Source organism: Tamandua tetradactyla, chromosome 2, assembly GCF_023851605.1.
Source record: "Tamandua tetradactyla isolate mTamTet1 chromosome 2, mTamTet1.pri, whole genome shotgun sequence".
In the NCBI taxonomy this organism is placed as follows: Eukaryota; Metazoa; Chordata; class Mammalia; order Pilosa; family Myrmecophagidae; genus Tamandua; species Tamandua tetradactyla.
Genome location: NC_135328.1, coordinates 172519322 through 172545720, shown reverse-complemented (window position 1 = coordinate 172545720; position 26399 = coordinate 172519322). Strand labels below are relative to the sequence as shown.

The 26399-nt window shown below is 37.6% G+C and overlaps 1 pseudogene; it reads right to left on the bottom strand.

The window, feature by feature from the left end:
* Positions 1 to 2694: 2694 nt before the first annotated feature.
* Positions 2695 to 18401, bottom strand: LOC143657902 (E3 ubiquitin-protein ligase RNF146 pseudogene; annotated as a pseudogene).
* Between the last annotated feature and the right edge of the window lie 7998 nt (positions 18402 to 26399).

The following is a 26399-nucleotide window of genomic DNA, read 5'->3' as shown; positions in this document are numbered from 1 at the left end:
ACTTACTTAAGGAAATTTAGATAACCTGGAATACCCTACATCTTTCAAGGAAATCAAAATTTTAATTGTAAACCTACCTATAAATAAAACTCCAGATACATTTTAATTGTAAACCTGTGCATAAAGAAATCCACTGATGAATCCAGCCAAACATTTAAGGTAGAAATAATACCAAATCTACTCAACTCCTTCCAGAAAATAGAAGGGGAGAAAATGCTTCTTAAAATGTTACTTTAAGAAGCCAACATTATGATGACACAAAAACAAGGATATTACAAAAAAATAAAGGATAATTTCCTTTATGAATATGGATAAAACTTTTTAATAAAATACTAGCAAACCAAATTAAGCAATATAAATGGAAGGTGCATCATAACCAAAAAGAATTTATCCCGAGATGCAATTTGATTCAACATTTTAAAATCAATAAATGAAATTCACCATATCAGCAAACTAAAAAAAGAAAAGAAAGAAAAATCATACGGTGTATTAGCTTGTTAAGCTTCTGAAATAAAATCTACCAGGAGCTTAATAAATTACAAATTTACAGTTCTAAGGCCATAAAGATATCCTACCCAAGGCATCCGGAGAAAGATACTTTGGCCCAAGGAAGGGTGATCTGGGAAGGCAGTGGCTGGTGTCTGCTGGTCCTTTTTCTGATGCCAGTGATTTCCTCTCTAAGCATCTGTGGGCATTTACTTAGCTGGTCCGGAACAAAACTCTGGGTTTCATCTCTTAGTTTAGCATCTGCAGTGTCCAGAGATTTCTTCTCTTCAGGTTCTGGCTAGTTCTGTGAGTTCTTGCTTAGCCCAGGTACTAAGCAAGGTACTAAGCCCAGGTACTTGCTGGATCTCCAGATGTCTACATCAGCTCTGGCTCTCTCCAAAATGATTCCTCTTTTAAAGGACTCCAGTAAACTAATCAAGACCCACCTTAAATGGGTAGAGTCACATCTCTATCAAATGAAAATATCACACTGACAATTGAATGTGGAGATCCACATCTCTGTGAAGATAATCTAATTAAAACTTTCTGCCCTACCATGTTGAATTAGGATTAAAAGAAACAGCTGCCAGGGCACTGTGACTGTAGCTCAGTGGCAGAATTCTCACCTGCCATGCTGGAGATCTGGGTTCAATTCCGGGTACCTACCAATGCAAAAAAAGAACCAGCTACCCCCCACAAGATTAGATCAGGATTAAAACAGCTTTTCTGGGGTACATAATACTTTCAAACCAGCACACATGGTCATTTCAACATATGAATAAAATCATTCAATGAGACTCAACCTTCATTCAAGATAAAAACTCTCTGAAAACTAGTAACTGAAGGCAATTTCCTCAATTTAATTAAGGATATGTATTAAACATCTACAAGTAACACATTACTTAATGGTAAAAGACTGGATGTCTGTCTTCTAAGATTATGAACAAGGAAAGGCTGTCCACACTCATGAATTTTTTTTGATATTAAATTGGAAGCTGTAGCCAGTGGAATAAGGTAAGAAAAAAAATTTTAAATATACGCATATAGATTTAAAAGAACTGACTGCCTTTAATTATAGAAAACATTATTACCTAAATAGAAAATCCTAAGAAATTAACAAAAAAAAGCTACTAAAACTAATATGTGAACTTTAAAAGGTTAAAAAATACAATATCCATATATACAAATCAATTGCATTCTTATATACTAACCACAAACAACTGGAAATTGACATTAAGAAAACAATTCCATTTATAAAAGCATAAAAAATATTAATAAATCTAAGAAAATGCTTCCATTTATATGACACCCTAGAAAAGTAAAAACTACCTGAATAGTTGTCAGATCAGTCGTTTCCAGGGCCTGAGGGTGGAAATAAAGGATTGATTGCAAAGGGTGCAAAAGAAGTTTTGGGGGTGACAGAAATATTCTAAATCTTGATTGTGGTGGTGATTATGGTGAGAGAAATATATCCTAATTCTATTTCTGTGTACATCTGTCAAAACACATGGAACTATATGCTTTTTATAATAAGCTGTAGTATTTATTAAATTATAAATTCTGTAAACAAAGTGAAAACTGCAGACCAAGAAAAACCTCAAAACTATAAAAGGACTAGTGAGCAAAGCCTATGGGAATGTCATGAAATGCATTACAGACAAAATTCCAAAACATAAGTTATTAGCTGCTTTCTTTACATTTCCATTTCAGCAATTTTATTATAAAGTGGTTTTTATTCATCTATTTTAAAATCCCAAATTCACATCTATTCTCTCATTAAATTAAACTTCCTGCTTATACTGACACCAAGTATCTCTTGGGTGCCAAATTTTAGTGACGATTTTATGTCAATCTATGCAGAAAAATAAGACACAGTGCAAGAGTTAGATATGGACCATTAATATAGATAATATACATGATGGCAAAAAGAGTTCAAGAAAAAAATTTTTTTAAATCTTTAAACAGACCTCAAGAAAATGGGTTATTAATAAACATCTCTCAACAACTAACACCCAAGTTCCATACATTTAATAAATTTCTCAACAGAAACATGTTACACATTTTAATTAGAGGTCTATCTTGTCTATACCCCTTCCCACCCCCACTACAAAAATGCACTAGGGATGAGTATAATGCTATGTGGGCAGAAATTTACAGATAACCATTTCAACCTTCAGCATGGGGTTGAAGACTATTTTTATTTAAACTTCAGTTATTAAAAAAAAAAACTTTAGTTATTGTGCACTGTCCATCAGGCCTTCAAGGTCTGAACTGACACTCACTGTTGCACCCCCTGCTACCCATCCATCAGTTCCTGAATGATCTAATCAATCAGCAACTGTCTGGTTTGCATTAGAAACCAAAAGTCTCTTTTGTGTCAAGGGGCGCTGTGCATCAAGCACAGATACATCCTCACTATCACTACGGGCATCTGATTCAGTTTCTTCAGTGGAGGTGTCTGGTACTGGACCCCTGCCTGAAGCTACTGATTCATGGTCTTCTTCTTCTACCCTATAACTCCTTTCAGCTAGGCTCTCTCCACTGAGTTGTAAATGAGCAAAAAGAGTCTTATAGAGAAGTGCTTACATCAGGGAATGGTCTTGCAGGGCCTGTTAATTGACCATCTACTGAAGTTAGGGGCTGTCATGGTCAGGTTCATGTGTCAACTTGGCCAAGTGGTGGTACCTGTTTGTCTGGTTGGGCAAGTGCTGGCCTGTCTGTTGCAATGAGAACATTTCATAGAAATAAATCATGATCATGTCAGCTGCATCCACAGCTGATTCCATTTGTAATCAGCCAAAGGAAAGTGTCTTCTACAGTGATTAATGCTTAATCTGATCACTGGAAGCCTTTTAAGGAGGATTCAGAAGAGACAGGTTCTTCCTGCTTCAGCTGGCGAGCCTCTGCTGTGGAGTTTTTCCAGACCCTCCATTGGAATCTTCGGCTTCACAGCCTGCCCAGCAGATTTTGGACTCTGCATTCCTGCGGTCACGTGAGACACTTTTATAAATTTCATATTTGCGAGTGTTCCCTGTTCTGTTTCTGTAGAGAACCTAACTAATACAGGGGCCTTAAGGAAGACATGAGAGACTGAACCAAAGCTCCATGCTGTGAGCTCTCTCTTGCTAGGTTTATGGTATTAGAATCACAGTCCAGCCTAAGTCCCACTACTTCCTTCTTTGGTATATTGTGACCCCCTTTAATCTTCCTACGATGTCCATGTTCATTTCTCCTATATTGAACCATGTTTTCAAGATCAGCAACATAGAGAAACCCAGCAATTAGCATTCCAGTTCTCTTTTTACCTTTGGGAAAAGCATCTTCAAGCTCTCTACTATTGTGCTTATCATTCTGCCACCACCCATTTTGTCCTTCATAAGACCATGCATATTCACCATTTCTTCTACTTTCAGCCTTCAGTTCTTCTGATGAAAACAAAATTGGCTTCTCAGGAAAATCCTCAAGAATTTCTAGCTGACAGAGGAAATATAGATGGCTCAAAAATGTATGAAAAGATGTTCAACATTACTGGCTATTAGGAAAATGCAAATCAAAACCACAGTGAGGTATCTCACACCTACTAGAATGGCCATTATCAAAAAAACAGAAAATGTTAATGTTTTATTTCATTTGTTAATTTTTTAATTAATAAATAAATTTAAAAAAAAAACAGAAAATGGCAAGCGCTGGAGAGGATGTGGAGAAAGAGGATATGGTTGGCGGTTCCTCAGGAAGCTAAGCATAGAATTGCCATATATTCTAGCAATCCCATTATTAGGATATATTCGGAGAATATGAAGGCAAGGGCACAAGCAGACATTTGCACAACGTTTATAGTGGCATTATTCATCGTTGCCAAGAGATGAAAACATCCCATATGTCCATCAGTGGAAAAATGGCTAGACAAACTGTGGTATACACGTATGATGGAATATTATGCAGCAAAGACAGAATAAAGTCATGAAGGATGTAATAACATGGATCAACCTTGAGGACATCGTGTTGAGTGAAATTATCCAGAAACAAAAGGACAAATACTGTATGGTCTTACTAATATGAACTAACACTCATGAATGGACTTTGAGAATTAAAGTTGAGAACAAAAGTTATCAGCTGATAGAAAGAGGGTAAAGATTTCACATTTGATGCTGAAGGATGTTCAACAGGGTTGACTGTAAAGACCCAGAAATGGATAGCACAGCAGTATCTTGTGATAGCACAATACTGTAAGTACACTGAACCAAGCTGAGTATGAGTATGGTTGAGTGAGAAGGGCTGGGGTCATGTATGACTCAAGAAGGAAAGATAGAGGATAAAGACTGTGATGGTATAGCTTAGTGATGCCCAGAGTAACAATGATGATGATTAAATGCCTCATATCAATTGTGGTGGAAAAGTATGGCAGTGTGATTATACTGGGAGCAATTGATTTTTGCTTAGGTTGGATTGTGTGATGTATGAATAAAACTGTTTAAAAATGAACAGAGAGTGAGCAGTGGATGGTGGCTCAGTGGCAGAATTCTTGCGTGCCACGTCAGAAACCCTGATTCGGTTCCCGGTGCCTGCCCATGTAAAAAAAAGTTTAAAATAATGAACAGAGAGATACAAATGCTGGAGAAAAATAGAGAGATACATATACCTATTCACTGTTGGTAGGAAAGTAGAGTGGTACAGCCCCTTGGGGGCATAGTATCTAATTTAACTTGTATGATCAGCTTATTTGAACACCATAATTACATGGAACCCTGAAAAGAGAGTGAGATCTGGTTAGTTTGTACAGGTTGGTGTTATTCCCCAATACATCCCAGAGTAAGCTGGGCAGAAGATTAAAAAGTATTTCAAAGTCCTCTTGAAGGACTGAAGAAAAACATTGAGATTTAAACTTCCCCACATAGGGAAGCCCTGATATTCTCACCAGCATTGGAGACTGCAAATTTGATGGGACAGGCCCTCAACCTTGGGGCTTGCCCTTATGAAATTTATTCCTGCAAAGGAGAAGCTAGGCCTACTTATGATTATGGCCTAAGAGTCACCCCAGAGAACCTCTTTTGTTACTCAGGTGTCACTTTTTCTCTAAGCCAACTCCACAGCTGAACTCTCTGCTCTCCCCTTTACATGGACATGACTCTCAGGGGTATAAATCTCCCTGGCAACATGGGACATGACTCCAGAGGATGAGCTGGATTTGACATGGTGGGAGTGAGAAAGCCTTCTAGACGAAAAGCAGGAGGATAAATGAAACAAAATAAATTTTCACTGGCTGGGAGATTTCAAATAGAGTTTAGAGGTCTTTCTGTAGGTTATTCTTATGTAATATATAGATATCCCTTTTCAGTTTTTGGTGTATTGAAGTAGTTAGAAGGAAATATCTGAAACTGTTGAATGTAATCTAATAGCCTTGATTCTTGAAGATGATTGAAGAACTATAGAGCTTTTAAGGTGTGAAGGTGTGAGTGTGAAAACCTTATGACTGACACTCCCTTTATCCAGTGTATGCACAGATGAGTAAGAAAAAAATTAGACAAAAGTAAATAAATAAACAAAAGGGGGGTTGGGGATTATGAGATGTTTTGGATGTTCTTTTTTACTTTTATTTTGTTTTTATTCTTAATTTTATTGTTCTTGAAGTAATGAAATTTTCAAAAATCAATTGTAATAATGAATGCACAGCTTTATGATGATACTGTGAAACAATGGCTGTATGTTTTGGATGATTACCTCTCAATTAAAAATCATTGAAGAAAAAAATAATTATTAAGGATTTCAAGATGGCAAATGCAGTTCATGAAACCAAGCTCAGGGAGCTCTGAGTGCTCTATCTTTTGAGACAACCCAGGTCATCTGTCCATGAAGCTGGCCCTGGCCCAGATGAAAATATAACAAGTTTTGAGGGAACACTAGAAGTCTATGCCTCATTATTTAATTTAATAATTTCTGTCTTTATTATTTTTCATTCTTATTTCTTAGGCTATACTCTGTTCCTCTTTTTTTAATTCCTTGGTTTAACACTTTGTTAATTATTTTCATTTCCTTAATTTCTTAAAAATGTTTTACATTTCTTTCCATGTGCTTATTTTTTTATTTTAATGTTTGTTCCCCCTATTATTTATTTTTATTCCATATGTCCTACTCTTCTGTTGACAAGGTAGATAAAGGGAGCATCAGACACAAGGTTTTCACAATCACAGAGTCATATTGTGAAAGCTATATCATTATACAATCATCATCAAGAAACATGGCTACTGGAACACAGCTCTACATTTTCAGGCAGTTCCCGCCAGCCTCTCCATTACATCTTAGATAACAAGGTGATATCTACTTAACACGTAAGAGTAACATCCAGGATAACCTCTTGACTCTGTTTGGAATTTCTCAGTCACTGACACTTTGTCTCATTTCACTCTTCCCCCTTTTGGTCAAGAAGGTTTTCTCAATCCCTTGATGCTGAGTCTCAGCTCATTCTAAGATTTCTGTCCCAGGTTGCCAGGACGGTCCACACCCCTGGGAGTCATGTGCCAGGTAGACAGGGGGAGGGTGGTGAGTTTGCTTGTTTTGTTGGCTGGAGAGAGAGGCCACATCTGAAGACCAAAAGAGGCTGTCTGGGGGTGAATCTTAGGCCTAAATTTTAAGCAGACTTGACCTATCCTTTGTGGGGTTAAGTTTCATATGAACAAACCCCAAGACTGGGGGTTCAGCCTGTAGCTTTGGTTGTCCACACTGCTTGTGAGAATATCAAGAATTCAACAGGGGAAGGTGAAGGATGACATTTAGTCATCCGTTCTCACCATTCCCTGAAGGGGACTTTGCAAATACTTTTCCACTCACTGGTCGAATCACTCTGGGATTCATCGGGGCATCACTTTGGACAAACCAACAAAATCTCATGTCCTACCCAAGATTCCAGGTACTTATGGTGTTCAATCAAGCTATCTACATAAGTTATATTAGGAAATGCACTAGTCAAAATATCAATTTTGTACCAAATAAACATTTTTTGCTTTAGTCTCACACATAATGTGAAATTTTAAAATATTAATTACCATCTATTTTCAGCACCTTGCAGTAATGACATTCCTTTGTTCTTCCTCATGCAAAAGCATTTTTTAAATTTGAACATTTAGTCACTATTATTATACACTTTAGGCATTCCTAGATTATGCCATCCCAATCTTTAACGTCTATCTTTCTTTCTGATTTCATTTATGTCCTCAGCCCTCCTCCTATCATTCTCACATGCAGCTTCATTCAGTGTCTTAACATAATTGTATTACAGTTAGGTAGTATTGTGCTGGCCATTTCTGAGTTTTTATATTCAGTCCTGTTGTACAATCTGTATCCCATCAGCTCCAATTACCCAATATCTTACCCAATTTCTATCTCCTGATGGTCTCTGTTACCAACGAAATATTTCAACTTTATTCACTAATGTCAGTTCATATCAGTGAGACCATACAGTATTTGTCCTTTTGTTTTTGGCTAATCTCACTCAGCATAATGTCCCCAAGGTCCATCCATGTTGTTACATACTTCATAACTTTATTCTGTCTTAAGCTGCATAATATTCCATTGTATGAATATACTACAGTTTGTTCAGCCACTCGTCTGTTGATGGCCATTTTGGCTGTTTCTATCTCTTTGCAATCGTAAATAATGCTGCTATAAACATTGGTATGCAAATGTCCATTTGTGTCTTTGCCCTTATATCCTTTGAGTAGATACCTAGCAATGGTATGCCAGGTCATATGGCAATTCTATATTCAGCTTTTTGAGGAACCGCCAAACTGCCTTCCACAGTGGTTGCACCATTTGACATTCCAACCAACAGTGAATAAGTGTGCCTCTTTCTCCACATCCTCTCCAGCACTTGTCATTTTCTGTTTTGTTGATAATGGCCATTCTGGTGGGTGTGAGATGATATCTCACTGTGGTTTTGATTTGCATTTCTCTAATGGCCAGGGAAGTTGAGCATCTCTTCATGTGCCTTTGGCCATTTGTATTTCCTCTTCTGAGAAGTGTCTGTTCAAGTCTTTTGCCCATTTTGTAATTGGATTGGCTGTCTTTTTATTGCTGAGTTGAACAACCTCTTTAGAAATTCTGGATAATAGACCTTTATCTGATGTGTCATTTCCAAATATTGTCTCCCATTGTGTAGGCTATCTTTTTACTTTCTTGATGAAGTTCTTTGATGCGCAAAAGTGTTTAATTTTGAGGAGTTCCCATTTATTTATTTATTTCTTCAGTGCTCTTGCTTTGGATGTAAGGTCTATAAAGCTGCCTCCAAGTATAAGATTTATAAGACATTTCCCTACATTTCGTCTAACTGGTTTATGGTCTTAGACCTAATGTTTAGGTTTTTGATCCATTTTGAGTTAACTTTTGTATAAGCTGTGAGATATGGGTCCTCTTTCATTCTTTTGCATATTGATATCCAGTTCTCTAGGCACCATTTATTGAAGACACTGTTCTGTCCCAGGTGAGTTGGCTTGACTGCCTTATCAAAATCAATTGTCCATAGATGAGAGGGTCTATATCTGAGCACTCTATTCGATTCCATTGGTCAATATATCTATCTTTATGCCAGTACCATGCTGTTTTGACCACTGTAATTTCATAATATGCCTTAAAGTCAGGCAGCATGAGACCTCCGACTTCATTTTTTTTCCTCAGGACACTTTTAGCTATTTGGGGCAATTTGCCCTTCCAGTGAAATTTGCTTATTGGTTTTTCTATTTCTGAAAAGTAAGTTGTTGGGGGTTTGATTGGTATTGCATTGAATCTGTAAATCAATTTAGGTAGAATTGACATCTTAACTATATTTAGTCTTCCAGTCCATGAACACAGTATGCCCTTCCATCTATTTAGGTCTTTTGTGATTTCTTTTAACAATTTCTTGTAGTTTTCTTTGTATAGATCTTTTGTCTCTTTAGTTAAATTTATTCCTAAGTATTTCATTCTTTTAGTTGCAATTGCAAATGGAATTCGTTTCTTGATTTCCCCCTCAGATTGTTCATTACTGGTGTTTAGAGACACTACAAATTTTTGAATGTTGATCTTCTAACCTGCCACTTTGCTATACTCATTTATTAGCTCTAGTAGTTTTGCTTTGGTTTTTTCAGGGTTTTCAACATATAGTATCATATCATCTGCAAACAGTGAGAGTTTTACTTCTTCCTTTCCAATTTTGATGCCTTGTATTTCTTTTTCTTGTCTAATTGCTCTCACTAGAACTTCCAACACAATACTGAATAACAGTGGTGATAGTGGAAATCCTTGTCTTGTTCCTGATCATAGGGGGAAAGGTTTCCATAGTTCCCCATTGAGGATGATATTAGCTGTGGGTTTTTCATATATTCCCTTTATCATTTTAAGGAAGTTCCCTTGTATTCCTATCCTTTGAAGTGTTTTCAACAGGAAAGGATGTTGAATCTTGTCAAATGCCTTCTCTGCATCAATCGAGATGATCATGTGGTTTTTCTGCTTTGATTTGTTGATATGGTGTATTACATTAGTTGATTTTCTTCTGTTGAGCCATCCTTGCATACCTGGGATGAATCCTACTTGGTCATGATGTATAATTCTTTTAATGTGTTGCGGGATTTGATTTACTAGAATTTTGTTGAGGATTTTTGCATCTATATTCATTAGAGAGATTGGTATGTAGTTTTCTTTTTTTGTAATATCTTTGTCTGGCTTTGGTATGAGGGTAATGTTGGCATCATAGAATGAACTAGGTAGCTTTCCCTCCTCTTCAATTTGCTTGAAGAGTTTGAGCAGGATTGGTACAAATTCTTCTGGAATATTTGGTAGAATTCACATGTGAAGCCATGTGGTCCTGGACTTTTCTTTTTGGGGAACTTCTTAATGACTGATTCAATTTCTTTTCTGGTGATTGGTTTGTTGAAGTCTTCTATTTCTTCACGAGTCAAAGTTGGTTATTCATGCCTTTCTAGGAAGTTGCCCATTTCATCTACATTGTTGTATTTATTAGCATAAAGTTGTTCATAGTATCCTCTCATTGCTTCCTTTATTTCTGTGGGGTCAGTGGTTATGTCTCCTCTTCCATTTCTGATCTTATTTATTTGCATCCTCTCTCTTCTTTTTGTCAATCTTGCTAAGGGTCTATCAGTCTTATTGATTTTCTCATAGAACCTACTTCTGGTATTGTTGATATTCTCAATTGTTTTTGTGTTCTCAATTTCATTTATTTCTGCTCTAATCTTTGTTTTTTCTTTCCTTTTGCTTGCTTTGGGGTTAGTTTGCTGTTCTTTCTCTAGTTCTTCCAAGTGGACAGTTAATTCCTTGATTTTTGCCCTTTCTTCTTTTTTGATATAGGCATTTAGGGCAATAAATTTCCCTCTTAGCACTGCCTTTGCTGCATCCCATAAGTTTTGATATGTTGTGTTTTCATTTTCATTTGCATCAAGATATTTACTGATTTCTCTTGTAATTTCTTCCTTGACCCACTAGTTGTTTAAGAGTGTGTTGTTGAGCCTCCTCATATTTGTGAATATTCTGGCACTCTGCCTATTATTGATTTCCAACTTCATTCCTTTATGATCTGAGAAAGTGTTTTGTATGATTTCAATCTTTTAAAATTTATTGAGACTTGCTTTGTGACCCAGCATATGGTCTATCCTTGAGAATGATCCATGAGGACTTGAAGAAAAGGTGTATACTGCTGTTGTCAGGTGTAATGTTCTGTAAATGTCTGTTAAGTCTAGCTCATTTATTGTATTCAAATTCTCCGTTTCTTTATTGATCCTCTGTGTGGATGTTGTGTCCATTGATGAGAGTGGGGAATTGAAGTCTCCAACTATTATGGTAGATGTGTCTATTTCTCTTTTCAGTGTTTTCAGTGTTTGCCACATGTATTTTGGAGCATTCTGGTTCAGTGCATAAAAATTTATGACTGTTATGTCTTTGTGCTTAATTGTTCCTTTTATTAGTACATAGTATCCTTCTTTGTCTGTTTTCACTGTTTTCCATTTGAAGTCTAATTTGTCGGATATTAGTATAGCTACTCCTGCTCTTTTCTCATTGTTATTTGCATGAAATATCTTTTCCCAACCTTTCACTTTCAACCTATGCTTTATCTTTGGGTCTAAGATGTGTTTCCTGTAGACAGCATATAGATGGTTCCTGTTTTTTAATCCATTCTGCCAGTCTATGTCTTTTGATTGGGGAGTTTTATCCATTAACATTTAGTGTTATTAATGTATGTGTAGTAATTTCTTCTACCATTTTGCCTTTTGGATTTTATATGTCATATCTAATTTTCCTTCTTTTTACCTTTACTCGTAGTCTTCCTTTCTACACTCTTCTCCACACCTCTCTCTTTAGTCTTTTCATATCTGTCTCTAGAGCTCCCTTTAGTATTTCTTGCAGAGCTGGTCTCTTGGTCACAAATTCTCTCAGTGATTTTTTACCTGAAAATGTTTTTATTTCCCCCTCATTTTTGAAAGACAATTTTTCTGGGTATAGAATTCTTGGTTGGCAGTTCTTCTCGTTTAGTAATTTAAATATATCATCCCACTGTCTTCTCGCCTCCATGATTTCTGCTGAGAAATCTACGCATAGTCTTATTGGGTTTCCCTTGTATGTGATGGATTGCTTTTCTCTTGCTGCTTTCGAAATCCTCTCTTTCTCTTTGACCTCTGATGTTCTGATTAGTAAGTGTCTTGGAGTACGTCTATTTGGATCTATTCTCTTTGGGGTATGCTGCACTTCTTGGATCTGTCATTTTACATCTTTCATAAGAGTTGGGAAATTTTCAGTGACAATTTCCTCCATTAGTTTTTCTCCTCCTTTCCCCTTCTCTTCTCCTTCTGGAACACCTACAACACATATATTCGTGTGCTTCATATTGTCATTCAATTCCCTGTGTCCCTGCTCATATTTTTCCATTTTTTTCCCTATAGTTTCTGTTTCTTGTCGGATTTCAGATGTTCCATCCTCCAGTTCACTAATCCTATCTTCTGCCTCTCGAAATCTACCATTGTAGGTTTCCATTGGTTTTTTCATCTCTTCTACTGTGCCTTTCATTCCCATAAGTTCTGTGATTTGCTTTTTCAGACTTTCCATTTCTTCTTTTTGTTCATTCCTTGCTTTCTTTATGTCCTCCCTCAATTCATTGATTTGGTTTTCGATGAGATTTTCCATGTCTGTTCGTATATTCTGAATTAATTGTTTCAGCTCCTGTATCTCATTTGAATTATTGGTTTGTTCCTTTGATTGGGCTATATCTTCAATTTTCCTGGTGTGATTTGTTATTTTTGGCAGGCGTCTAGACATTTAAATACCTTAACTAGTTTATTCTGGAGATTTCTTTCACTTCTTTTACCTAACATTTTCTTGCTGGATGAATTTGTTGTCTATCTGTTCTTTGACATTCAGTTCAGCTTCTTCTGGACCTCTAGTTTAGGTTTTGTCTAACTGAGGAGAATTTTTCAGTTCTTGTTTTCTTGTTTCTTGCCCTGCTTGTATGGTGCCTTTCCCCCCCCACCCTTAGGAGGGTCTACATATGTATTATAGACCCCAGCCAGATTTTCTTGGACCGAACTGGCATCCTATCAGGGGGAAAGACCCACCTGCGTTGGTTTTCCCTGAGGGCGAGACCCAGAAGGTTGAAAGAATTTCCTGTGAAGTCATGGGCTCTGTTTTTCTTATCCTGCCTAGTATGTGGTGTTTGTCTGCCTGCAGGTCCCACCAGCATAAGATGATGCAGTACCTTTAACTTTGGCAGACTCTCCCTGCTGGGGGCGTGGTGAAGACAGAGGAGAGGTTATAGGCTGGTTTTAATGGCTTCAAATTACCAAACCCTAGTGTCTGTATTCCTTGAGGGAGGGATTCCACCTTAGTTGGGCTTCACTTCTCCCCTGGGGAAGGCACAGGCTCCAGACAAGCCCTCACAGAAGCTTGTTTCTGTCTATGCCTGGAGCAGTTGCTGCCTGAGAAGTCCTGCTGCTCTATCCAAAGGCAGTCAAGCCTTATGGAAACACAACCACAAAAACCTCTGTTTCTTTTCTTTTTTCTTTTTCCATCAGCCCAATGAGTAACCTCCACATTGACCAGTTCACCCGAGCTGGGGCCCTATTTTTAGTAGTCAGGATTTGTTAATTAATTTCACAATTGGCATTTGGTTGGGCTCAGCCCCTGCTGCTGTTTAAGCCTCTTTTCTTTCCCCTCTGGGAAGCAGCCTGTGGGGCAGGGGCACCGGCCACCATGGCTTGGGGAACTCACAGTTCTGGGGTGGCTCACAGTGGGTCCAGCTTGTCCAGACTGGGGTACACTGTGTGTCCGGTCATTGATGTGGCCCCAGGAGCTGTTCTGTACTGTTTCTGGTTATTTAGTAGTTATTCTGGAGGACAAACTAAAATGCGCACATTGCTAAGCTGCCATCTTGGTCCCTCCTCTACCTCTTCTCCTCCATGTGCTTATGTAGTTTGTAAATAGTCATTATATAAATGAGAAGACGGAGAGGTTGAGTATCACACTCAAACTCAAGCAGCTATTTATCAGCAGAGTTGGGATAGAAACCCAGGCAACTTGTCTCTGACTCCATGCTCTTTACTGCAATGTTCTACCACTCTATGCTGTGTATACATCTTAATTGCACCTGTTACTTTAGTTGTAACTTATTTTCTTATATCTCTCTAATTATAGGAACTTATAAAACCAAAAATGGACAAGATTAAATTTAGGGATACATACATATGTGATAAAACCATAAAGAATTACTGAGAAGTGATCATTATAAAAATCAGGTAGAGAAATACATTCCCAGAAAAAAACAACAGATCAAGAAAATCTGAAGAAACCTGGCTGCTTATGTTGGCTTGTTTTATTATATTGTGTTGTATGTATTTTTTGTGTCTGTGTTCACCTGCTATTAAACTATTTGGTCTGTTTCCATGCAGGCTGCATGTTAGTTTTTTAAGAGCACAGCAGAGGAGAGAGGTTTTCTCATTTCTGTGGCTCTGTAAAATATGAACATCTTTCCATTAACCAGCAGTGTATGTCTTCAAGGATGACATCAGAAGTAATCCCATCTTACAATATTGGCTAACAGAGAGATTAGGCAGGAGCTTCTCCCTCAGAATCTCTCCTGATCTCGCTTGAATTTAGGGCCCTCCACATATGGAACAGAATGAATGTTGGCAACTGCCTTTTTGAGGTCATAGTCCAGTAGCTCCTCAACATGTTCATTTTGCTTTTGCATTTCAGGACCCTCAAAACACCAACTCTATGATTAAATGGAAGCATAGTAAATCATTTAAGAACAGGCATCATTTGCATTTCAGAGGCAGTAGTAGCACCTTTAAGTATAGTCAGCTATGAGGCAAGCTTGGAAAATAGACCAGTATGAAGATATCTACCGCCTTTCCCTGAGAGATTCCATAACTGAGTTCTGATGTACAGGTGTGTTCCCTTTGAACTTCATCAACCTCAGCTTTTTAATTTGGCTCTTGTGTGCTGTGTGAACCCATAACTACTTTCTTCTACCCTGGAGAAGAGGTGGGCAGTTGGTTGAGAAGTAGACCTTTATCTCCAGGATATGACAATGCCATTGGCAACCACACTAGTATACTGACTATTAACCGCAGTGCATATAATTCTTGGATAGACATAGGAGTTACGAAAACACTGCTATGACCAGATACCACTAGCAAGACAATGCTGGGTTTGACAACAGGGTTTGCTAGCATGACCAATAGATCATAATTTCAGTTTTATTGATGTGCTGTTTCCCTATAATGCAGTACCTTTCAGCCAGGGCATATTTTATTTCTTAGGCCTATGATATCCTAAAGAGTTGCTGAAAAATGAGGGCATCAAAGTAGGTGGAAGTGTGGGATCAACAATTCCATCCTGACTGAAAAGGGGAAAAGAAGTGTAATAAATAAAGTGTCAGTGGCTGAGAGAGTTCAAATAGAGTTAAGAGGCTACTCTGGAGATCACTTTTACACAATCTTCAGTTAGACATTGCTAACTATCATAACTTGCCAAACCCCAACTAAAACCAATCCAACCAATCCTAAAGAATACCTGGGGCAATATATAAGATTCTACAAAGGTTCCATGCACTAGGATAACGTTCCAGAATCCACAACCTCCAGATCAGTCCCTGGACCAGATAAGTCCTGAAACCTAGAGTCCCCAGCCTTTCCAGACTATCAGCTAGTTCCATCTCTCTACCCCATATTATTTCCAGCCCCTTCCAACATGAAAAAGTTAGAATGACCATAGCCCAAATACCCCTAAAGAGTGGGAGAAAGACCAAAGGTGATGGTGGAGTTATCCAGAGAAGGTAGGGTTTAACAAATGAATATGATTGCTGAATCATTATATTGATATTTTGTTTAATCTCCAGTATCTTAGAGCAGCTAAAAGTAAAAACCTAAAATTACGGAATTGTAACCCATTCCAAACTCTGAAATCTGTTCTACAACTATTGTTGTGCTGTGCTTTGAAATTTATAGCTTTTTTGTATATATATATATGTATTTTTCACAAAAAAGAAAAAATAAGTCAGTTGTGATGATAAAAAAATAAATTATCCCTTCTAGCCTCCATGTTCTGGAGTAACTAGAAGGAAAAATCTGAGATGATGGTATGGTAGCCCATGACAAATTCTGGGATCTCTTCTGTAACTACTTGTTGAAGAGTACTTTGAAAACTATTGCTTTTTTCTTTCTTTGCTTTGTATATATGTTATATTATATAATTAAAACTTTTTTTAAAAAGTAGGTGTATGAATTTGTCATTTTTCAGGCCCAGAATATGACAATACTTTGGGTTGGGTCAATAGCATGGGAAGGTTGGAAAGGCAACAGTTGTTTAGAGATTTACATATTGGAAAGTTGTGTTTTTAAATGTTTTAATAAAAGTTTTACATGAAAAATGTTCAAACATTGTGGTAATAAATGCTCAACTATATGTGATACTGTGAACCACTGATTATACACTTTGGTTGATTATATGGTATGTGAATATATCTCAGTAAAATTGCATTTAAAAACAGATTTTCACATGAAAATCTCAGGTAGGGAGAGAGCTCTGACTAGGTGGTCTTTAGGGTGGCCAGAAAGTTATTAATTATTGATCTGACTGGTGGTTACCAGCAAGTTTGCCTTATAATAACTTATTAAGCTATATATTTTTGTGTGTGATTTTCTGTATTTGTGTATATTTTACAATAAAAATATTTTTAAAGAAACATGTTCTATTAGCTTAAGAGACTCCCATTCCAGCTCTTTCTGTTCATGTTAATTTTCTACCTTTAAGACTACCTATAGTTTATTATAATTGTTATCACTTAATGAGTATTTATTATATGCCAAGTACCTTACACACATTCTCTTACTTATTCTCACAACAGCACCATGATACAGATTTCATCCTTCATTCACCATTCAGAAGACAGATAGTAAGAAGAAACAGAGAGTAAGGTTAAATAAGTTACCTGATGTAACAACAGCTTATTGTGGTGGAGTTAGGATTTGAAATCAGGCTTGATTCAAAACACTGTATTCTTCATTAATACATTACATTATCTCCCAGCCTTTTTTCTATCTAACTTCTCTATACCTCCCAGCCTTTTCTACATCTAACTCTCAGTTAAGGCAGACTTATTTAATGGGCAGAGAACTCTATAGGTGACAGTGGGAGTGGGGAGGCATCTGGATAGACTTAGTCCTGGTTTTAGGGGACTCAGCCTAGTGGAAGAAACACTGTAGCAATTTAGAAGCTCTTACTGGCTTCTATCCCTAAATCAAGTTATGTCCTGTCAACAAAAAGAATGTAATTGACACTGACACTACTTTTTCTGGATAGCAGAGAAAGAGAGCCATCAATAGCTAGTTTTGTGGATTTGGAATATAAACCCAGCTCAGGAGAGTGCCAGTGGCTTCTTAGCACAACAATGTTAGGAGCTACTGTTCTGAAAGGTGCATAATTGTATATATAACATAATACATAAATGCATGCTAATGGAAGGGAAAGCCTTTCCTTAGTAAACCTTGATTGTCTCCAAGAAATAGAAATGCCCCAGTGGTAAGAAGTGCTTTCGTCTTGGGTGAACTAATGAGAAAATCAATAGCCGTACCTTTATTTTAGAAGTAGGCAATGGCTTAACTAAGTGGGAGCTGATCGACAACTGGGGCAGATTGTCCTCCATTGGAGAGGAAAGGAGCAGAGTTCTTAAAAGAAGGAAGGGGAATTTGCAGGGGATAGTGTTAAAGAGGAAAAGTCAGGAAGATTGAAAAGGGGAAGGGGTCATAAGGATGGAAATTTTCATAGTCCACTCTCCTTTTGAAACTGCATGTCTAAAAAAGGGTCCTTTTTTTGCCATAAAAGGAACTGTTGAAATCCAGTGGATTCCAGTCTCTCTTTCTCTCACACTGTTCAGCCCTTGCTAAGGGCTATCTCTATAGAGACCTCTGTACACTTCTGATGTTGTCCTTTATTTAAGTAAGAATAGCAGGACAAAATAGCCAAGGGAAGAATCATACATCACTGACCCACTACCATCCAGGAACTCTAATAGAGATAGGACTAGAGAGTGCATTATATCCATACATAAATTTATGTTTTAAAAATTGAGAGCTACATTATATATTGTTTATGCATTAATTTCATACATTAATGTTATTTCATTAGGGTTTTCTCATGTTATAAAATATTCTTTGAACATTTTATTTTTGTTGCTGCAATTATCTTGGGATTGCATCATAGCTAATTTAACCATTCCCTTCTTCCTGAATATTTGTCGTTTTGCTTTTTTTCCTATTATAAATAATGCTGCAATGAACATCTTTGTAACTATACCTTTGATCGTCACCTCTGATCATTTCCTTGGTTTGGATTTCTAGACGTGCAATCATTTGGTCAGAGGGGATGAGCTTTTCACGGCTCATTTTAATATTGACAAATTATTCTTCCAAAAGACAGCATCCCTTTATGCTCCCACTGACACAGTATGCAAGTACCTGCCACATAATATCCTTGCCAACTTTCTGTCTAAGATAATTAGGGGGAAAATGTTTTACCCAATTAACTAGATCACTTGAACTGATAAAGCTTAACCATCTGCTGAGAGGAAATTTGAGAAGTTTGGACCAAACGTGGAAAAGCTTATTGCACTTGTCACAGATGGGGCACCTGCAGTGAAAGGGGGAAAATGTTTTCAACATTTTATTTCCATCAGGAAAGGCTGTGCACTCCCACCCTTCACACTTCTTTCAGAAAGACAGTTTGTAGCATCAACTAGGTGTGCTCGGTTCTTTATGGTTTTATGGAGAACCCAATCAAGATCTCCACTTTTCTTCATGTTCATGCCCCTAGCTGATGTTTGTTTATGGGATTTGGGGAGGAAAACAATGTCGAGTATGGAAACTTGGTTTACTTTAATGAATATGATGACTTGACTGTTTAAACTTATTGAAGAACTAAAATAAAACTTTTGGAGTTAAAAGGCTGTGAGATACTCATTTTGCTAGATCCCCCAACATCATGAAGATTAGACTGACTTACTGATGTAACAAAATACCTGAACACGCTGAACTTGAAAATGCAGGAAACAAAACAAGGCTGTTGTTGTAATGTTCAAAGAAGTGAAGACATTTAGATTGAATAAGAGGCCATAGAATCTCATTTGCCATTACTTAAAAGAGTAACAAATTTTTGAGTTGTAGAGTTACATGGTAGAAATGGAGTGACAGTTTCAGAAGAGATTGACAGATAGTGATGCCAATGAATCTAAATTACCAAGCACCTAATGGAGTGTGTGTTAGTCAGGATTCTCTAGAGAAACAACCACAGAAGAGATCTGTAAATATGAGATTTATAAAGGTGCCACACAACCATGACAATGAAAGAGTTCAAAATCCATAGGCAGGCTGTGAAGCTGGAGGCTCAGATGCAGGGTCTGGAGAGGCTGGCTGGCTAAAGAAATGAGAGTCTCTCTTCCCCCTTAAAAGTCTTCAATTGATTGGATTCTCTCATTGGTGGGAGAAACACCTTAGTTGATTGCAGATGTAATCAGCTACCGATGCAATCAACTGACTGATGATTTAGTACACTAGCCTTCTGGTTTATCAAGCAAGTATGAAATATCCTTGCAACAATGGTCATCAGGCCAGTGCTTGCCTGACCAAAACTGGGCATAATCATTTGACCAAGTTGACACAAGAACCTAACCATCACAGAGTGCACATCTAAAGATATGTCCAAATTAATAAGCATCTTCCCTATTAGTTTTAAGAGGAAGTGACTGAGTCACAGTATCCCTGAAATTGTGAATACAAGTATATAAATCCCAGAACTATCTGGAAATTTCTGGTTATGCATGAAACATAAACCCATGGGGTATTTTTCCACAAAATATACAAAAAGAAAGCTGAATATCACCACCAGTGTTTTAAATCTGGAATTAGAGATATTCTCTGATTTAATATATGTAACCACTTTCAAGAATAGATGATGTCTAATAAAAAAATCATATCTTCACTGAACTGGTCAAATAGATCAATGATCTAAAATAGATCAATGATCTAAAACACTAGGTCTAAAACTATGTACTTTTTTTCTGACTAATAAATGTGATTAATTTTTTTCCAAAACATTTTTGCTATATTTTAAATACTAGTATTTTTGTACAACCTTGTGGTATGTTAAATTGTGTATCCCAAGAAACATATGTTCTTAATCTTAATCCATGTTCCTGTGGGGATCTTGTGTGCTCCTGTGGGTAAATAAAACCCTTTGAAGATGTTATTATTAGTTAAGCTGTGGCCAGCTGAATCAGGATGGCTCTTAATCTGTATTCCTGTAGACCTTATAAAGAGAACCCAGAAGTCACAAAAGTGAGAAATGAGGGAATATCACTATGTGACAGGAGGCAGATATAAAAACCAAGGGACCCCAAGGATTGACAGCAGCCAACACCAGGATGTTACAGACTCCAGGAGAAATAAGCCTTGCCAATATCTTGATTTTGAACTTCTTCTAGCTTCAAAACCATGAGCCAATACATTCCTATAGGTAAGTCAAAGCCCAGTTTGCGGCATTTGTGATAGCAGCTCTGGCAAACTAAGATAAGCCTGAAAATTTCACTTTCTATCATTGTGTAGTGCAGTGTGGTAGGTATAGGTAATATACCATGATAAGCAAGAACACAGGCTTTAGAGTCCTATAAGTCAGGATACAAATCCTTGCTCCATCACCCTAGAAGCTGCAAGATTTTGGCCATAACACTTAAATATTTTAAGCTTTAATTTCCTCAACCATTTCTCATAGGGTCCAAAAGGATAATAAATGAAAATTACTTGCACATAGAAAGCACACAATAAATGCCAGCTATTGTTATTTCAACAAAAGGTTATGTGGTCCATATGCATGTATAATTGTGATCACTGACCTATTCAAATGACTCTGATTTACTCCTCTTAGTACTATGCTCCCAAAGGTAAATCAACTAACCTAAGCTCACCCTATCAGGTGTGAAAAGAAATTGGTCCTAGAACCCAGGTTTCCTGACATGAGATTTATTATTCTTTCAACTACCTAACATTGCTTTAAAATTGATTGCCTCCAACTGATTTATCTCATTCATTAGATCCCCAGTGGTGTACATTATGAAATATTTTCCCTCAATGGAACTTTTAAAATCATCTAGAATTTCCATATGTTTCAGAATATAAGGAAATTAAATAAACTTATTAGGAGTACACTTAGATTATTCAAGAAGCATTTATTGAGTGCCTACTTTGTGACAAAATTCATGCTAGTCACTGGGGAAACAGAGATCTGTTTCTTTCAGGAGCTACTAAGGGAGATAGAAAAGTGCACAGTTATCACAGCTCACATATCTTGAATCCTACCACTCCTTACCATTACCAAGTCTACTATTATTCTCTTTCCTGGATAACTGAAAGAGCCATCCTAACTGATCCCCTTCTTCCATAGTAAATTATTACTTCTTAAACAGCCATAATAATCTTTTTTGTTTTTGATTTGTTTTGTTTTTTGGCATGGGCAGTCACTGGAAATCAAACCTGGGTCTCCGGCATAGCAGGCAAAAATTCTGCCACAGAGCCACTGCTGTGCCACCCCATAATAATCTTTTTTAACTTTTTTTTTATTGTATAGTATAACATATACACAAAGCAAAGAAATAAAAAAGCAATAGTTTTCAAAGCGCTCTTCAACAAGTGGTTACAGGACAGATCCCAGAGTTTGTCTTGGGCTACCATACGATCCTTTCATATTTTTCCTTCAAAATAATCTTTTAAAATGTAAATCAGCTCATGTCATGCCACTTCTTCAAAAGTTTTGCTAAACTTAGAATGAAATCCAAAGTTCTCTTCTTGGCCTTAAAGTGCTACATAATCTGTTAGGCCTGCCTTTTAGGCCTTACCTCCTACGGCACTGCTCCTCACTCTACCATGCTCAAGCCACACAGGCCTCCATGCTATTCCTCAAATACCTCAAGCTTGTTCATCCCTCTGCTTGGAATGTCTTTCCTTCCTATCCTTACATCACTCACTCTCACTTCATTCAAGTCTCTTTTCAATTGCCATCTCCTCGGATAAACCTTCTCTGACCATTCAATCAGATAGCTTCCACCTTCAATCAATTACTATCGCATTGCCCCACTTTGTTTTCTTCACTTCCTAAAATCATAAATTTTATTTAATTATTCGTCTGTGAATTTTTTACTCTCTTCCCTATTGTGAGCTCTATGGGAGGAAGAACCTTGTGTTTTTGTGCCTGCTGTATCCCTAGAAGCTAGAAGAGCTTCTGATACACAGGGGGTACTTAATAAATATTTTTGAATGAATGATTGAATAATTCAATAAGCAAATGCTATGAGACCTCTATGTGTATACTTGGGGAGTACAACGAAGGAGCACTTGGGTCCAAACCTGCAGCTGAAGAGGGGTCTGTTCAAAGGAGATTTCCTAGAGGAAGGTAATGTGTGAGCCGAGTTTTGAAGGGCAAGTTGGCAAAGAATTGAAGGACACTAGGAAACAGAAAAAGCTGTGAGGAGCAGAAGGTAAGTGAGAATAGAGTTTGAATACTCAGGAAACTGCAGATGATCTGGCATGACTCAACAGTAGGGCAACAGGAGAAAATGACTTCTTGTCATCATCAGAGTTGAGTGTAGTCATTGAAATCCTGCAAATGAGTTGAACTCCACAGATGCCATCAACATTCTCTTTCTAAATGCCCCTGGAGGTAATCAAAATAATCCTTTTTTCTCCTTCCAGTAGAATTTCCAAAGATACTGAAAGTTAACATTTATTGGAGAGTCCTCTTCTTTAAAATTCCCTGGGTATTCCCTATCTACCCCCTCCCATTCCCATTCAGCAACTAAGATCTGGCAGAGACACAGGCAGCTACCTTTCAAAACATCCTACAAGTTCCATAATTATAAGCCAGCTACTCTGAAGAGATTAGAGACAGAATCTGTATGAAAAGTTCATCTCACACTGGCTATATTTAATAATATGCTATGGTTGCTGTACATGTCTTGGAGGTTGTTTTAAGTTATAATACCCTACCAATTCCTCCTACCTCATAATAAACTTATTTCAAAAGATGCTATTTCATTTATGTGTATTTTCAATGTTCATAAAATTATCAACTTAATAGCCACGTGTCCTCCATATTTGGAGAGAAAAAGAGTATGTGTTGCTTTGCAGCAGGTAAAATGTTCCAAACAGAAAAACACATCCGCACCCCAAGGAGTTTGTAATCTAAAAACAAGAGTGGGTATGCTATGGAACACAGCAGAACCATAGCCACACAATACAGGCAAATGGAGGGTCATGTGGACACTGCAGCTGGACTGCTTTCGATCCCCAAACCATTACTGATCTTCAAACACTTCCTCAGTTCAAAATACAGAACACTATCTATTATCAGCAACTCTGAAAAGCCAAATGAGATGCTTAGAGTAGCCTTGAGTAAAGGTCATATTCCTAAAGTATGCAGACCAAATAATAAAGCTTTTTAAGGAGAACTAAATTACTGTCCATGCACATTACCATCTATCCTCAATTGAGTGACACTCCATACCCTTGCTGTCAGAGGCAAATAAAATTATTTGACTTTTTCTGATAATATGCTACTAACGAATGCTTAAATGAAGATCTTAGACTAATATCTTTTAAGGGCAAATTGTGGAAAAGGACTTAGGAATTATGTATTTGGCTTATGTTCATCAATCTGAGGAGATGCAGGAAGGCTGGAGGAAGCCTTGGCAAGCAGGCTAAGCAGAGAATCTACTGGAAGATGCAGGCACAGAAAGATTAGTAAGTGATAGAGCCATAATTGGCAGGTCTATGTGTTCCAAATTTTGTGTGTTCTAACCCTTACATTTTACAGTAAAATACTAAATACCTGCAATGACTAAACATATAAAGTAGGATGTCTGTGTTATAAGCTGCTGAGTAAAATAATTTCCCCAAGGTCCAGCACTTAGGTACTTTCCAGCAACACAACTGCATAGAGAAAATGGAGTGCACAGGACACCAGTATTCACAGGAAACTGAGGGACTAAATACAGGAGGGAGAAAAAGCAGAGTGGTAGAAAGTGCACTAGATGGGGAAACTGGAAACCCAAGTTCTAGTCCCGATTTTGGCACATACCAGAGTATTCTAGTTTGCTAGCTGCTGGAATGCAACACACTAGAGATGGATTGGCTTTTAATAAAGGGGGATTTATTTAGTTATAGTTCTTCAGAGGGAAGGCAGCTAACTTTCAACTGAGGTTCTTTCTTACATGGGAAGGCACAGGGCGATCTCTGCTGGCCTTCTCTCCAGGTCTCTGGGTTCCAACAACTTCCCCCAGGGTGATTCCTTTCTGCATCACCAAAGGCCTGGCTGAGCTGTGCGTGCTGAGATGAGGTGTGCTGAACTGCTTGGGCTGTGCTACGTCTCATTTAAGCACCATCCAATTAAATCAGGCATCATTCATTGCAGCAGGCATGCCTTCTAGCCAACTGCGGATGTAATCAGCAACAGATGAGGTTCACATGCCATTGGTTCATGTCCACAGCAATAAAACTAGGCACTTTCACCTGGCCAAGCTGATGCCTGAATCTAACTACCACACAGAGCCTGCAGACAAGACCCTTGTCCTCTTCAGACCACCACCATCTGTAAAATGACAAAATGGAACTACCTGATCTCTAGGGTCTCCTTAAGCTCAAATGTTTCTCTAACTCCCTGTGGAAAACACATCTATGCCTTATAAAGGCAGTATAGTAACAATGATTTAGAGTGCAGGTTCTGGTACCATATTAATAAGAGCAAACACAAAGTGCTTACCATGCACCAGACATTGTTCTTAGTACTACATATAAACTCCCTGAATCTTCCCAACAAGTATTTTGGGTAGGAATTACTATTATAATCATCAGCTTATTTTATAGTTGAGAAAACAGGCATAGAGATGTTAAGTAACTTGCTCAAGATCTCACAACTGTTAAGGGGTAGAGACAAGATTTGACCATAGCAGGCTGGCTCTGATGTACATGCCTTCTCAGGATGGCTGGTTCCAACAGTGACTCTGCTATTTTATAGAAATGAGAGACTCTCTGCACCTCAGTTTTCTCACCTATCCAACAGGACTAATAATAGTTATTACATAAAAGTGTTTTTGTAAGGATTAGCTGAAGATATATACATACACACACAGTGATTAGAACAATATCTGGCATTTAGTAAATGCTATTATTATTTGGTGGCCCAGGGAAGAATGGGCATATATTCTGAGAAACCTGAATGGCAAGTATGACTAATTTTTACTCCAGGATTTCATGGTGTTTCCAAGGCAAAGAGGCAAAGTTTAAACATGATGAGATCCTGCAAAGGAGAGCTATTGTGTGAGGAAAAAATTGATCACCGTATGTTTATTTTTGATTTCTGCCTTCACTTAACACATGATAATAGAAAAAACATTGTCAAGGTGAATGAAATAATCTATATACAAAATAAAGTATAGTTCCTGTGCTGGTAGAAAAGCCCAGCAGAAAAGCCATGTTCTTTTAATCCTAATCCAGTTTTGGGAGTATAGACCTGTTTGGGTGGGACCTTTTGATTAGGTGGGTTTGGTGGAGATGTAATCTACCCAATTATAGTGGGACCTTTTGAATGGGTTGTTCCCATGGACATGTGACTCTGCCTACTCAAGATGGGTCTTAATCCACTTACTGGAGTCCTTTAAGAAGGAGCCATCTTGGAAAAAGCTCAGAGCCAACACAGACAGGGATGTTTGGAGATGCAGGAAAAAGAATGCCCCCAGGAAAGCCGCTTGAAACTAGAAGCAGGGAGAGAGCCAGCAGACATCACCATGTGGCTTTCCATGTGACAGAAAAACCCTGAATGCCATCAGACTTTTCTTCAGAGTCAAGGTGTCTTTCTCTGAATGCCTTAGCTTGGACATTTTTATGGCCTTAGAATTGTAAACTTGTAACTTAATAAATTCCCATTTATTAAGCCAACCCATTTCTGGTATATTACATTTCCAGTAGCATTAGCAAACTGAAACAGTCCTTATGTACTTTATCCAATATGATTTAAATTAAGTTTGGGACTCCTTAATGTTGTTATCACATCAATTTGTTGGGTCACAACTAGCATTTAAAAGAAATGAAGTATTAGGATGGTGTAGGCTGGATAGAAAACATCAGAATACATTGCAGGTAGTAAAGGTAAGTATTGTTTAATGAAATTTTTGTTTTAGTTATGTAGATGTGAGAAAGAGAACGTAATTTTTATTTTTACCTTGGGACACAGCTGAAAAAAAAGTTCAAGGGCAGGCCACGGTGGCTCACTGGCAGAGTTCTTGCCAGTGATTTGTGTGTCTGTATTTCCACTAGACTATTAACTTTTTGAGGTTGGAGACC